At 41.2% G+C, this 14,125-nt stretch overlaps 1 pseudogene; it reads left to right on the forward strand.

The window, feature by feature from the left end:
- The first annotated feature begins 3,632 nt into the window (after nucleotides 1–3,632).
- Nucleotides 3,633–14,125, forward strand: part of LOC119540551 — a 33,229-nt pseudogene continuing 22,736 nt past the window's right edge.

Genomic DNA, 14,125 nt, shown 5'->3' on the forward strand with positions numbered 1-14,125 from the left:
CACATAACTGGTGCTACTAGTTTGCAAGGCCTGAATTTCAATTAAGGAAGCCCATCACCAGTTTCTTCATGCTTATCAGTTTCACTAGCCACAGGAGTTCCCTAAGAAGACCACATGGCTGATTCCCTGGCGCAGGGGCAAAGACTGGGCTAAGGACAGGCTGGAAAGCTGAAACATATTCTGCTAAGTGAAAGAAGCTAGACACAGATGATCACATGCTATAGGATTCCATTTATATGACATGTCCAGAAATGGCATGTCTGTAGGAAGGCAAACAAAGGTCGAACTGTAAAGAGATGTTTAGGTGAGTGCAATGAGAACTGTGAGGCAGACAAATGAGAAACATTCAGCCATCCGAAGCATCCATTCATATTCCAGGGGCTAGAGATGCAGAGAGAAAAAGAGCCTGCTGTCCTGAAGTTTAACACTCCAAGGAAGAAACAGATGACAAATCTTCTTGTCCAGTGCTAACATGTGCCACCCTGTTTTAAGTGCTCTGTGTGCATGAATGTGTTTGTCCTCACATCTTTATGAAGCACAAGCTACCATTACCCCATCTGGCAGTGACCCAAGGTGACCCAGCCAGGAAGGGAGCAGTGCGTGTGGTAACCCTGGCAGCTGGTGACCCCAGAGACTGCACTCCTACCCACAAATCCATAATGAAGACAATAAACAGAAAATACAGTTTCAGGAATTCATAAATGCTATGAAGAAACATAAATCAGGGCAAGTCAATAGTCCATGGCAGGAGATGCTATTTTAGTTGAGGTCAGAGAGGGCCTCTGAGGAAGCATTTGAGCAAAGACAGCCTAATGAGACAAACATTGGGTGGAGAGCTGCAGCGGGGAGCTCTGGGCAGGTGGGAGCCAGCTGGTGCATTGGAGGAAGAGCAGGAAGGCCAGGCTGGCTGGAGCAGTGGAGCAAGGCAGAGCATGGTGGGACAGGACTGCGAGGACAGTGCCGCCAGCTAAGACGAAGCCACCTGAGGTGCTGAGCAGGGAAAGAGCATGGCCACGTGGAAAACGACTAGTGGAGCATGAGAAGGAGGATCATTTAAAGAGCAGGTGGTCTGAGCACCTTTAAAGAATTTGGGGGCTAGGGACAGCAGGAACCCACCATCACAAAAATAACTGAAATGCTACAACACAGAAAAACCTCAAAAACATTCTGCTAGTGAAAGAAGCTAGACACAGATGATCACATGCTGTAGGACTCCATTTATATGACATGTCCAGAAATGGCAACTCCATAAAGACAGAACATAGATTTGTGCTTACCTGGAGTTTGGGGTGATTAACTGGAATGGGGCATGAGGGATTTTGCTGGGGTGCTGAAAACGTTCTAAAATTGGAGGATATTGATGCTTGCACAATTCAGTAAAATTACAAAACATTGAGTCATACACTTAAAATGAGTGACATTTATGGTAATTTTAATAAAGTAATCACAATAAATTCCTATAGCAAAACAAAGAGAAAAAGGAGAAATTCATCTCTTTAGAGGAACACCATCCAAGAATAGACACCTGGAGAATTGCAGTATCAAGTAGGAAAGGCGGGTGACAGAAATTGAGATAAAAGCATGTGTATCTGGCTTGGGCAAGAAGGACAGGGCTATTTTGAGCAGCGATCCTTATGTCAAGAGTTCATATCACAGGGCAGAGCTGTCCCTCTCCCTCTCTGAGTCTGCTCCTGTAAATCTGACATCAGAGCTACTGATACCACGTCCTGAGAAGAACGCCTTGAATCCATTTCCATGGGCTTCTCTCAGCTCAGGAGCTCAGGGGCTTCTGCGGACTGGTTACTGCCACGCCTGTAAGGCAGAGAGAGGCACATGCAATGCTGGGTAAATGATGAAGTATTTTCTCTACTGAGCAAGAGAAAATAATTGCATGTATAACTTGTCTCTGGCCATTTATGGGAGTAAGTAATGTCAAATAATCCTGAGAATTGTAAACAAAATATCTTAATTGTAATTAAGTGATTTTGAAAATTATTTACAATAGCTGGCAATTTAGGCTTAAAAGGTAATTCAGTCTTCTAGTTCCAAAGTATTGAAAGCTTTAGGAAGTATGGGAAGAAAGAGCTTCCAGCCATTTTGAAAAGGAAGTCAAACTGAGGTTTGCAAGAAAAAGCAAAGCCAAAAAAGAAGAAAAGTATGTTTCCCAGAGGGAGGTTAAATGAAAGACAATCTGGCAGACTATGGTGGTTATGATGGAGGATATGTATAAGACAACAAAGACTTCATGTGACGTTTTATCTTTTCCTGGTGTCTTCTTTCTGTTGCCCAAAATCCCTTTGACAAGCAGCACAATTTCCTTTCCTCTCAGGTCTGCCAAATTCTGCAATCAGAAGTGCAGTATCTTTGTGTTGGTTATTTAACCCCTTGACACTTAGGTGCTAATGTGTGTAGGAGGGAACTTGGGTCTTGCTGCCAAAGGGTTAAAAGCCAGAACCTCACCTACTACTAATTCATAGTTAAAAAATAAAAAAAATAAAAAAATAAAAATTCCTAATAATGTTGTCATGTTGCTATCTGATTCCATAGCAGCACTCATGAAATTGGAAAACAAAAGTTGCAACATGACTAAAAATTGTGTAGTATTTACCAGCACCATTCAGTAATCCAGCCTTACTCATACCTCCTTGAACTACTTCATAACTTATCAAGAGAAGCAGTTTATAGCAAGGGCATGTGGTATGCACCTAGTTTTAAGATTGGTCCTAAAGTTAAGTGTGAGGATATTAAAAATACATTGTGAAGAAGACTGCTTATCTCAGAGTGAAAATACTGAAAAGCCACTACCAGTTTGACCTTTAAAAATTAAATTACCAAAACCCTCCAAATCTGAAGCTGAAGAAAGCAAACCTCTCCATTACTGCATTACAAGTTGTGGGATCTCTTGAGTGCATAAACTGTCTACTTTATATTTAGCAGAATCTTTCTACTGTTGAAGTGTTTCAGATGTTTTAATTGCCGATTTAAGTGTCTGAGAAACAAATCTGCTTAGTTTTCCTAGGCTGAGATGGAACAATTTTAACAGGGTTTTGGCATTTCCTTTCCTTTATAAAACATGCTCAGCAAACGGCACCAGTTAACTTCAGTTTGGTAAATTGTTATGTTAACAATTACAACATCTGCTGTGTTTTATAAAGCAACTAATCTAATAAAATCACTATTGTGAGAGAAAAAAAAACAACGACCCTAAGTTCCAGAGGAAATGGTGGCAGTTAACGTTAGGTAACTTTTTCACTTGCTCCTGACATTCCTGTGGGGGCATCGGAGGGGCTGGGCTCCTGCAACCTCAGTTCCAAGAGTTGCACAGCCTGATGACGCAAGGAACGTCAGCTCTATCACTGTTCATTCTTCACTCGGAGTGTAAAATTCCCTCTCACTAGCCCAAGATGGTTGTTAAATGCAAATAGTTTTGAGAGGGAAGATAACAGAGGGGCTTCATTTGCTATCACCTGAACTTTTCAGCTATTTTGCTGTTTCGTGTGAGGGAAGACACTTGGGTGAAGTGGGTTTAAGACTTACTTGGAGAGGGAAAGAATGCTCAGGGTAGGGAGGTAGGTATACTGGGAAGTTAGGGTTCCATAAAGGATACTGGGGAACAGATACTTAAGACCGAGATGGCCCGCCTCTCCCTCTGGCTCTCCGTGAACGCTGCCGCAGCATCACCTGTCAGTCAGGGGTCTGCCCCCAGCAACCCTCCAAAGCCAAGAGCCCCTGCTCAGAGCTCCGATCAAGGTTGTGGAGAAACACAGGTTTTGCAGCCTGAACCAGTCCAAACCTGTGGTGAAGGAAAATCATTCGATACTCAGGAAACAGAACACATTCACATATAGACTGGCCTCCATGCATGTTATTTTAAGCACCATGCATTTTATCCCAAAGTTGTATATCTTTCTAAAAATATTTTTTGCTGTTATTTTTAATTGTTGCAAAATGAATGTTGCTTGTCATTTTTAACTGTGTAATTTGAGATAAATTTTTATATATACAGAAAATTTGCCCCTTCACCCAGGTTTTCCTAATGCTGACATCTCCCTTTGTTCTAGTTTGCTAATGCTGCCTTTTAGCAAAATACCATAAATCGATCGGCTTTTATAAAGGGGGGTTATCTGGTTACACAGTCACAGTCTTAAGGCCATAAAATGTCCAAGGTAACACATCAACAAAGGGTACCTTCACTGGAGGATGGCCAGTGGCATCCAGAAAACCTCTGTTAGCTGGGAAGGCACATGGCTGGCATCTGCTCCCAAGTTCTGATTTCAAAATGGCTTTCTCCCAAGATATTCCTCTCTAGGTTGCAGCTCTTCTTCAGAATGTCTCTCTCAGTTGCTCTTGGGGTATTTGTCCTCTCTTAGCTTCTCCGGAGTTAGAGTCTGCTTTCAACAGCTGTCTTCAAACTGTCTGCCATCTGCAGCTACTCTCTCAGCTTCTGTGCATTCTTCAAAGTGTCCCTCTTGGCTGTAGCAAGCTCACTCCTTCTGTCTGAGCTTATATAGTGCTCCAGTAAACTAATCAAGGCCAATGCTGAATGGGCGGGGTCACACCTCCATGGAAATTATCCAATGAAAGACCTCGCCCACAGTTGAGAGATCACATCTCCACAGAAACATCCAATCAAAAGTCTCCAACCCAATCAACACCAATAGGTTTCCTTCCCACACAATAATGCATCAAAGATAATGGCATTTGGGGGGACATAATACATCCAAACCAGCACACCCATAATCATGATACAATTATCAAAACCTGGAAACCATCGTTGCTATAGGACTGATAAATAAACCACACACCTTATTTGAATCTTGTCCATTTTCCCACTCATGTCTTTTTTCTTCCCCAGGCTCCTACGTTGCGTTTAGCTGGCACGTTGCTTTAGTCTATCCCAATCTGTGACAGCCATCAGTCTTTCCTTGCCGTTCATGACCTTGACACCTTGGAAGAGGATGGTCAGATATTTAGTAGAACGTCCCTCAATATGAGTTTGTCTAATGTGTTCTCATGACTAGTTTGAGGTTATACGTTTGGGGGAAGAACAGCATAGAAGTGATGTTGTTACTTCTGTGCCCTTCTCAGTGCATCCCATTAGAGGGTACGTTGTGATGACACGTTTTATTCCTGGTGATGGTACTTTGACCACTTGAAAATAGTGTCTGCCTGGTGTCCCCAATCTAAAGTTACTATTTCCCTTCTTGAAAATTGCCTTATTATTTAATGATAGCTTTTGCCAAATTGAAATACATATTTAAACTCTAACTTTTTGAAAAGTATTTGAAGAAATTATAATTAAAGATGTATATAAATAAGGGTTGTGTGTCCCCCCTTTATCCTATTCCCCAAGCTGGGGAGATGTCTTCATTTTTCCTTCTCAAATTCAGTCATCACCAGGTCTACCAATTCCACCTTCTAAATATGCCTCAAATGTGTCCACTTTTCTCTTGCTTCACTGCAACTTCATAATTTGTCTTCCTGACTCCAAGTCTTGTTCCTTCAAATGCTATCTCCTCACTAACTCTAGAGTGGGCTTTGAAAAGCAAATACTATCAGGTCGCCTCCTGCTTGGAGCCTTTAGCGGCTTCCCACTGCCCTTAGGCTGAGTGATCTGTGCAGCAAAGCCTATAATAGGTCTTCCGAGATGAGCTGGTAGAAAAATGTCCCCTGGGTGGCTGAACAAGTTAATCTCCCAGCTGCAAAGCAGAATCACCTGGGGAGCTTGTTAAAAATATAACTCCATGAGTACTACCCACAGAGATTCTGATTTGATAGAAAGGACCTGGGATCTGCATTTTAATAAGCTCCCCAGGTGATTCTGAGATAGAAGTTGGTTGGAGAATCACTGATTTAAACACCAAAATGATGTTGGTTCTTAGGGGGTACAATGGGAAAAATTTTCTCTATATTCCAAATTTCCAGAATCTGTTGCAGGCCTGCTATAGTTTTTAAATAAATGGAGATTTATTTAAAATTGCATTATACTATAAAGCAAACTGGAGTCTATGGTCAACAGTAACATTGTAATATACCTCCATTAAATGTAACAAAGGCAATATGCCAATGCTAAATGTATATGTGAGGGGGATATAGGGGAGGAATATGGGATTCTTGGTAGTGGTGTTATTTGCTGTCCTTACTAGTATATTGTATTGTATGATATGTTATTTTTCTTTTTATCATTTTTTTTCTTATTGCTAAAAAAAAAAAACAATTTTTCTTGTAGTAATCAATACGTTCAAGTGCTGATTGAGGTGATAAATGTACAACTTTATGATGATACCATGAACAACTGATTGTACACTGTGGATAAATGTATGGTATGTGAATATAACTATAAAATTGTAGGAAAATATATATATAGGAGTAAAAGTGTTGGAGAAAACATGGTGAGAGGGATGTACCTATCTACCTGTTGATGAGCAGGTAGAATGGTGTAGCCTTTCTGAAGGTCAGTGTGGTTGTTCCACAAAAAGTTAAGTATCTAGGGACCAAAAGGTCCTGCAACCTCATTATGAGGTATGTCATTTGAAGATCTGAGAGCAGAGACATAAATGAACATTTGCAAACTGGTATTCATGGAGGCAGTAATCATGATTTGCAAAGGGTGCAGTTGACCTAAGGGTACATTGACTGAAGAATGGAATGGTGTACTGTGGTGTATGCTTACAGTGGAACATTGAGCAACTACAAGAAGGAGTGAAGCTGTGAGACACACAACGAGGTGAATGGATCCTGTACACAGTATTTGAGTGGAGTACACCAGAAATAAAGGCAAACACTTTAATGCCTCACCAATATGGACTAACTACAATGTGTAAACGCAGAATTGAATCTTAGAACATAGTCTAATGTGAACATAATTATTGTAATAGTCCCTAGATTGTAAGCTCTTACAGCAGTTAACTCTATTCCTGAATTGTAATGCCTATCTCTAAACTTTGAGATGCTGATCCCCTAGTGTATAACCTGATTGGTCTCTGGAACAATGCATATCTCTGAGACACCTGAAACTCAGAGCTAGAGCTCAGCAGATATGAATGTCAGTATTAGTGCATACAGCCACTGTTAAAAAAAATAATAATAATAAAAAAAATAAAGCTGAAAAAGAGCCCAGACTTCAATTAGTGATATGAATGAAGCAGGTCTGGTTAAGACCAGGGCAAGCCAGGCCAAAGGGTAAAGGTTGAAACTGACTGTGTTTTAAAACTTCAACTTCTGTATGAGACCAAGGGAAGAGATATCTATTTGGTACAGGATCTAAATTTTCTAAACGGTACAACTCTACAGTCGATTTGTTCAAACACCACAATTGCATGGAACTTTGAATAGGAAGTGAGATACAGTAGGTTAGTATAGGCTGGAGTGAAATAGTGACACATCCCAGAGTAATTTGGGAAGATAATAAAAAATATATTTACAGCCTCCCCCACCCCAGCCCTGAGGATCTGGGGAAAGGTGCAGATGTGTTGGACATCCTCACCTGGACTGGTGTTGATGTTGTCACAAACATTGGGACTGGCAGTTTGATGTGCTGAGCCCTCGATCATGGGACTTCCCCTTATGAAGCTCGTTACTGCAAAGGAGAAGCTAAACTTGCATATAATTATGCCTAAGAGTCTCCCCCTGAGTACCTCTTTGTTGCTTAGATGTGACCTCTCTTTCTCTAACTGAGCCATCTCGACAGATGAACTTGCTGCCCTCCCCTCTACGTGGGACCCGACTCCCAGGGTTGTAAATCTCCCTGGAAATGCAGCATATGACTCCTGGGGATGGATGTGGACCCGGCATCGTGGGACTGAGAGTATCTTCTTGACCAAAAGGGGGATGCAAAATGAGACGAAATAGTTTCAGTGGCTGAGAGATTTCAAATGGAGTCGAGAAGTCACTCTGGTGGACATTCTTATGCACTATATAGATAACACGTCTTAGGTTTTAATGTATTGGAATAGCTAGAAGTAAATACCTGAAACTACCAAACTCCAACCCAGCAGTCTGGACTCCTGAAGACAATTATATAATGATGTAGATTACAAGGGGTGACAGTGAGATTGTGAAGACCTTGTGGACCACACCCCCTTTATCTAGTGTATGGATGAGTAGAAAAATGGGGATAAAAACTAAAGGACAAATGGGGTGGGATGGGGGGGATGATTTGGGTGTTCTTCTTTCACTTTTATTTTTTATTCTTGTTCTGGTTCTTTCTGATGTAAGGAAAATGTTCAGAGATAGATTGTGGTGATGAATGCATAACTATGTTATCATACTGTGGACAGTTGATTGTTTACCATGAATGATTGTATGGTGTGTGAATGTATTTCAATAAAACTGAATTTAATAAAAAAAAATCAAAAAAAACTGCATTATACTAAAGGTTTTTTAAAAATGACTTAAGTACAAAGTCCTGGCATGTTCTCACTTCTAATGAATTTGCACATAACAAGGACATTATCATTTTCTTTCTTAAAAAGGTGATCACTTTATTTCCTAAGAGACTTGTTAAATTTAACTCCATAGCAGTGTGAATATAATCCTTTGGGATAATGATATGAAGTCCTATGTCCTATTGTAAAGATTCCAACACTGTCAGTGTCCGTAAAAGGCATTTGCCAAGTACAGTCCACAGTTTTTAAGACTAGGGCCAAGTTTAAAAACCAGCTTATCCAGTGCTAAATACAAAGTTTTAGTCATCCCAGTCTTTTCAAATGTATATAAAAATTGAACAATTTAAAAAATCCAAGCAACAATTATTTCTATCAAGTTCACTATACTTTTGTGGGAGTTGAGACATTCCCAACAGTAATCTTCAGCCTTTTCTTTAAATAGATAGCAAAATACATGTTATACCAAATAAATTTAAAATTCACATTAAATATATGATGTGAACAAATATTTTATCTCCCAACAAAATAAGAGGATGGCACTTAAACTTTTTTTTTTAACAGTGCACGTGCACATCCTTCCACTTCTGTTCTTGCAGGTGATACAGCTGACTGTACTGGGGAAATATTGGCAGAGAGAGAGGAGATGGGGGAGCTGAGGAATCAGTATTATTGGCTCATGGTAGCCTGTGGCTAAATGGTTACCTCGGCTCCTTGGGAATGAGTCGGATCCACTTCAGAATGTGACTTCTCAAGCCTGAAGGTACCTCCTTCACTGCCCCTTCCTTTGTGATTTATTCTTGTGATGAATGTATGTATTTTTTAACTCTCAAAAAAACACAAAGGGACATAAATTATGACAACATCATGATTAAGGAATCAGGTTTCTCATAGACAATACTTTTCTGTTTTTGGTTCATGAGAAAAATAAAGGTGGTGGGATATGATCTTTATCACAGACCCCGATCATATGCAAAAAAAAAAAAATTGAAAATGATCTAAGAATGCTGGATATGAAAATTCAATATTCTGCTACCTTTAACTATTACCTTTTGGGTTTGGAATCTAAAAACACAAAGCCAAGAAGCTTCAGATGAATGAGTCATAAAATCAACTGGGAGAACTACTCAGGGGTTTCCCCAATAGCCAAATTTATAGTATGGAATTTTTCATTTTCACTAAAAGGCAATTAATTGATTGAGTCATTACCACAGCACCATACCACCCTACATTTCATTTGTCTGAAGTGTATGTCTTGGAAGAATTCTGGGCAGCTTATGAAATTAAACAAGACATCTAAAAAACAGAAAGCAGGGGGTTAAAAAAAAACACTTCATGTTAGCAAGCACCTGGGAAAAACCGCCAAAGTTGAGCATCGAGCACTGAACTTGGCCCTGAGTCTATCAGCCCCTGGGTGAACTTGGATAAATTACCTAAACTTCAGGAGCCTCAGTTTCTTCAGCTACAAAATAAAGATAATACTGTTTGCCTCAAAGGGCTACTGTGTAAACATGGATTAAATGAGAAGATGACTTCCCCGATGTCTTAGTTTGCCAGGCAGCTGCAAAAAAGTGCCACAAACCAACTGACTTAAACAACAAGAATTTATTGTCTCACTGTTCTAGAGCCTGGAAGTCCAAAATCAAGGTGTCTGCAGGTGCATGCTTTCTCTGAAGTCTGTAGCATTCTGGTGGTGGCTGGCCGGCAACCAACTACTCAAGCTCTGCTTCCATTACATGGCCATCTCTCTTCCTGTCTGTCTCCTCCTGTGTCCAAATTTCCTCTGCTTATAAGGACTCCAGCCCTATTGGATTAAAGCCCACCCTGATTTATTGTGGTCTTACCCTCACTGATAGCCTCTCCAAAGGTCCTTCTTACAAATGGCTTCACACATCCACGGGACCAGGAGTTAGGACTTGCACATGTCTTTGTGTGGGGCATGGACCATTCCCCAACACCCAACTAAAGACAGATTCTCATTTTGTTGGTCTCTTCTCTCCACCCTCTTCTGGTGCCCAGTCCTCTGCTGCAGGCTATTGGTCTGATTTGTGTCTTTGACTGCAGCTGCAGAGGTTCAGTGGGCCCATCACTCTGCCCTTGGGGGCAGCATTCTATCCTCCTCAGGCTCCATCGTGCTGGCCAACCCCCTTCCTCTGCAGTTTCTCCATCCTGACCTCAGGCCCCTGATAGTCCTCTGTATTCCTCAGCGGGGCACTTAGGGACCTCTAGGTTCCCTGCACACCTCCTGCAGGTTGGGGGCTGCCGTGGGAGCTACCTCAGGCCCATCTGTCTAGCCAACCTCTCCTGCAGGGCTGCACATGGCAAAAGTGCCAGGAGGATGTTGTGATCCTCCTTAAGATCCAAAGGCCAAGGCAGCAGCAGGGCACAAGCCCCTTTGCCTTTGTCTTTGCCTCCACCTATTTATCATGATCCCTTCCTCTGGACATCAGCCCAAAGAAGGGAGGTCGGGACACGTGGATGTTGCCGCCTGCATCCCCTCCCTCTAATTTTCTCTTCTCTTTCACACACTCCACCTACCCTATGTCATACACTGACTACTATCTCTGCATTTATTATGATCTAGTCCACCAAGACAGGCTCTTAATAGCTGCCAAGGAAATTCCTCTCCACAAAGTTTGGTTTTCAAAACTAATGCTTTGCTGCAGACCTAGAAGTCCCATTTTAGATGTCAAAGACTGACTCTTGAATCTCTCTCTTGGTATTCCTGTGTGGCAAGCCTAATCTTCTCTCAAGGCAAACAGATATTTCTGGTCATAAAATGCATATCTGTGCTTTAATATATTTGAAAGAACATACAAATTTTCTAGAATGCCACACTCTTCCTATGACAGTTTGTCTTTCCATCTCACATTCCTCTCTTCTAACTGAACAGGGTTGAAAAGTTCCCCTAAAAGAAAAGCTCAAACTAGGAACTTTGGAAAAACAAGATAGAAAAAGGAGCTTTGAGAATGTAGGCTCATCAGTTAGTCTTTTTGCTTTTCCACATCAACTCCTGCTATTAGGTCATGTGTATATCTGAAGACAACTGGATCAAAACATGGAGTCTCCATTCCTTTAAATACTATTTCAAAAAACAATACATTCCTTGTTTGTATGAACCTCAAATCACATTTTCAAACCTCTCATAACAACAGGAAGCTCTTTTGCTACCCAAATGTTCCTCACCACCTTTAAAAGTTCTGCACATTTTCCATCACAGTTCTGTAAGATAATTTGTGAAGTTCCTTATACGAACATTTTATTCAACTGCCTAGGGTGTGACTCTATAGGCAACATAGAGATGAGTAAGTCAGGGCCCCTGTGTCCCATGAATTTACAATCCAGTGAGGGAACAGAAAGAGGAGATGAGCAACTACATAATTAGTTGTAAAACAATGGAAAACATTCGGGTACAATGGGATACAAACAATGGGGTACAAAATGCTAAAGAAGTGCTAATAGTGGTTGTTAAAGGACACCTCCCATGTGATTTCATAAAGGTGACATGACTTGTGTACTAGAAAATACACTGAGAGCTGTTTTACAGCCATTGTAGAAGTGAACTCTATGGTATTGAGCTCCCAATGACTGCTAATAAAATGACCTTGAGCCAGACCATCATGGTCCAATTACCTTACCTTCTGATCAAGTGGAGGAGGTTGAAGTTCAAGCAAGACCCTCAGACTAAATGACACGTCTGTATGGCGAGCTTTGTTTAGAAACTGGATGGTGGACAGGAGTCAGGAATAGAATACAGCTAGCATAGCGTACAACTAGCATAGCAACTTGCATAGAGATCTGGATGTTAACAGAAGAAATCAGTTCTATATGGTGCTCTAAGATGCTGACCGAGAATGGGTGTGTTCTTTGGAAACCAGATAAGTGGGGGGTAAGGTTGCTATGGTACAATGAAACTTGAGAGCACACTCTTTGTCCCCACTATTTTTATCCAGATGGAGGGCAGGGAAGAGAGACTATAGGAAGCAAAGACCAAAAGAAGAGAAGCACAGTGAAACAGGAGCATGGCAGGGGTTAATTGTAATGCAAATAGGGAGAATATTATGAAGATCACTGACATTTCTAAGTGTTTTGGAAAACCTGGCCACAAAGACAAGAATAGAAAAAGGCATGGAGTGAAAAGCAGAGGAGCCAGAAACAATTGTGTATTTGATAAACTTGGGATAAATCTTTGCAAGAAGAGATGAGGGAGTTAAGAATGAGAAAAGGCACCTTTGGAGAGAAGCAATAAACATAATAGGAGAAGTCAAACACAATTTAAAATAAGCAGCACAAATACTTGTCATAAAAATGTTTCCAGGGACTTGAAAATTAAATTAGATCTACTCGAAGGGACACTGAGGACCTCTTATTTCACAGTATATTCTGGGTGCCAGCAAAGCCCTATCAGGGTAACCAGAGCACAGCTCTAGCCCTGGGATATGGCCAGAGAATATTGTACTTCACTCCATTGTACCGTATCTGACAGGGAGGTGTAATAGGCTTAGGAAACTTAGGTTTTTCAGGCTGAAATCTAGGAAAAGGTGAATCAAGGGGCCAGGTGTGTGAGGTTTAGCTAGTCCTGTCCAGAGAAGGGGACACTGATTCTGGGTGTTTTATGTCTCAGTGCAAATGAATAAATTGTTCGGGCTTGCCATTTGTTCCAGTTTGCTAAAGCTGCCATTATGCAAAATACCAGAAATGGATTGACTTTTATAAAGGGGATTTATTAGGTTACAAATTAACAGTTCCAAGGAAGTGAAAATGTCCAAATTAAGGTATCAACAAGGGGTTACCTTCAGTGAAGAAAGGCTGATGGTGTCCAAAACACCTCTATTAGCTGGGAAGACACATGACTGGCATTAACTGGTCCTTTGCTCCCAGGTTCTGGTTTCAAAATGACTTTCTCCAAAATGTCTCTGGGCTTCTGTGTCTCTTAGCTTTTCTCTCTCAGCTCCTGTGCATCTTTGTTTGTTCTCCCAGGGCATTTCTCTCTAAGCGTCTGGGGGTCCTCTCTTAGCTTCTCTGGGGAAAACTCTGGGCTTCATCTCTTAGCTTAGTATCTCCAAATGTCTTTCTGTCTGTATCTCCAAGCATCTCCAAGCATCTGGGTCTGTGTTGGCTCTTAGCTTCTCTCCAAAATGTCTCTCTTCTTGGTTCTCTGAGCTCCTTGTTTCTGTGAGCTCTCTTAAAGGACTCCAGTGATCTAATTAAGACCCACCTGGAATGTGCAGGGTCACATCTCCATGGAAATACATAATCAAAAGATTCTACCCAACAACATTGGATTAAAGATTATGGTTCTTCTGGGATCCATAATAGTTTCAAACCAGCATATCATTCAAATCTGATCATTGAGAGAATCTGGAGCAAGAATCAACAAAGTAAAATGCAAAGCCATGAAAGAAAGCAGGGAAATGAGATTTTATTAAAAGTTGTGTATGTGGAGGATAAGCCTGTGAAGCAAGTTGCTTACATGGTATGTCATGGGAATACAGGCTCAGGCACAACAGAGGCTTTCAGCATATGAATGCTTTACTACTCTTACAGCATGAAGTGTCCATAAGGGCAGGGGAAGAGATCCCATTGGCTGGTGCCCTGGGGAAGCCACCTGCTCATGTCGGGATTGGCAGTTCCACATGTCCAGTTCCACGTCAGAGATGAGGGACACTTATGCTGCCTGACTGTTGGGTTTTTATAAACTCCAGGGGAAGGGGTCCCATGAATGAGCAAAAAGCATTCAT

This window comes from Choloepus didactylus, chromosome 7, assembly GCF_015220235.1.
Source record: "Choloepus didactylus isolate mChoDid1 chromosome 7, mChoDid1.pri, whole genome shotgun sequence".
NCBI lineage: Eukaryota > Metazoa > Chordata > Mammalia > Pilosa > Megalonychidae > Choloepus > Choloepus didactylus.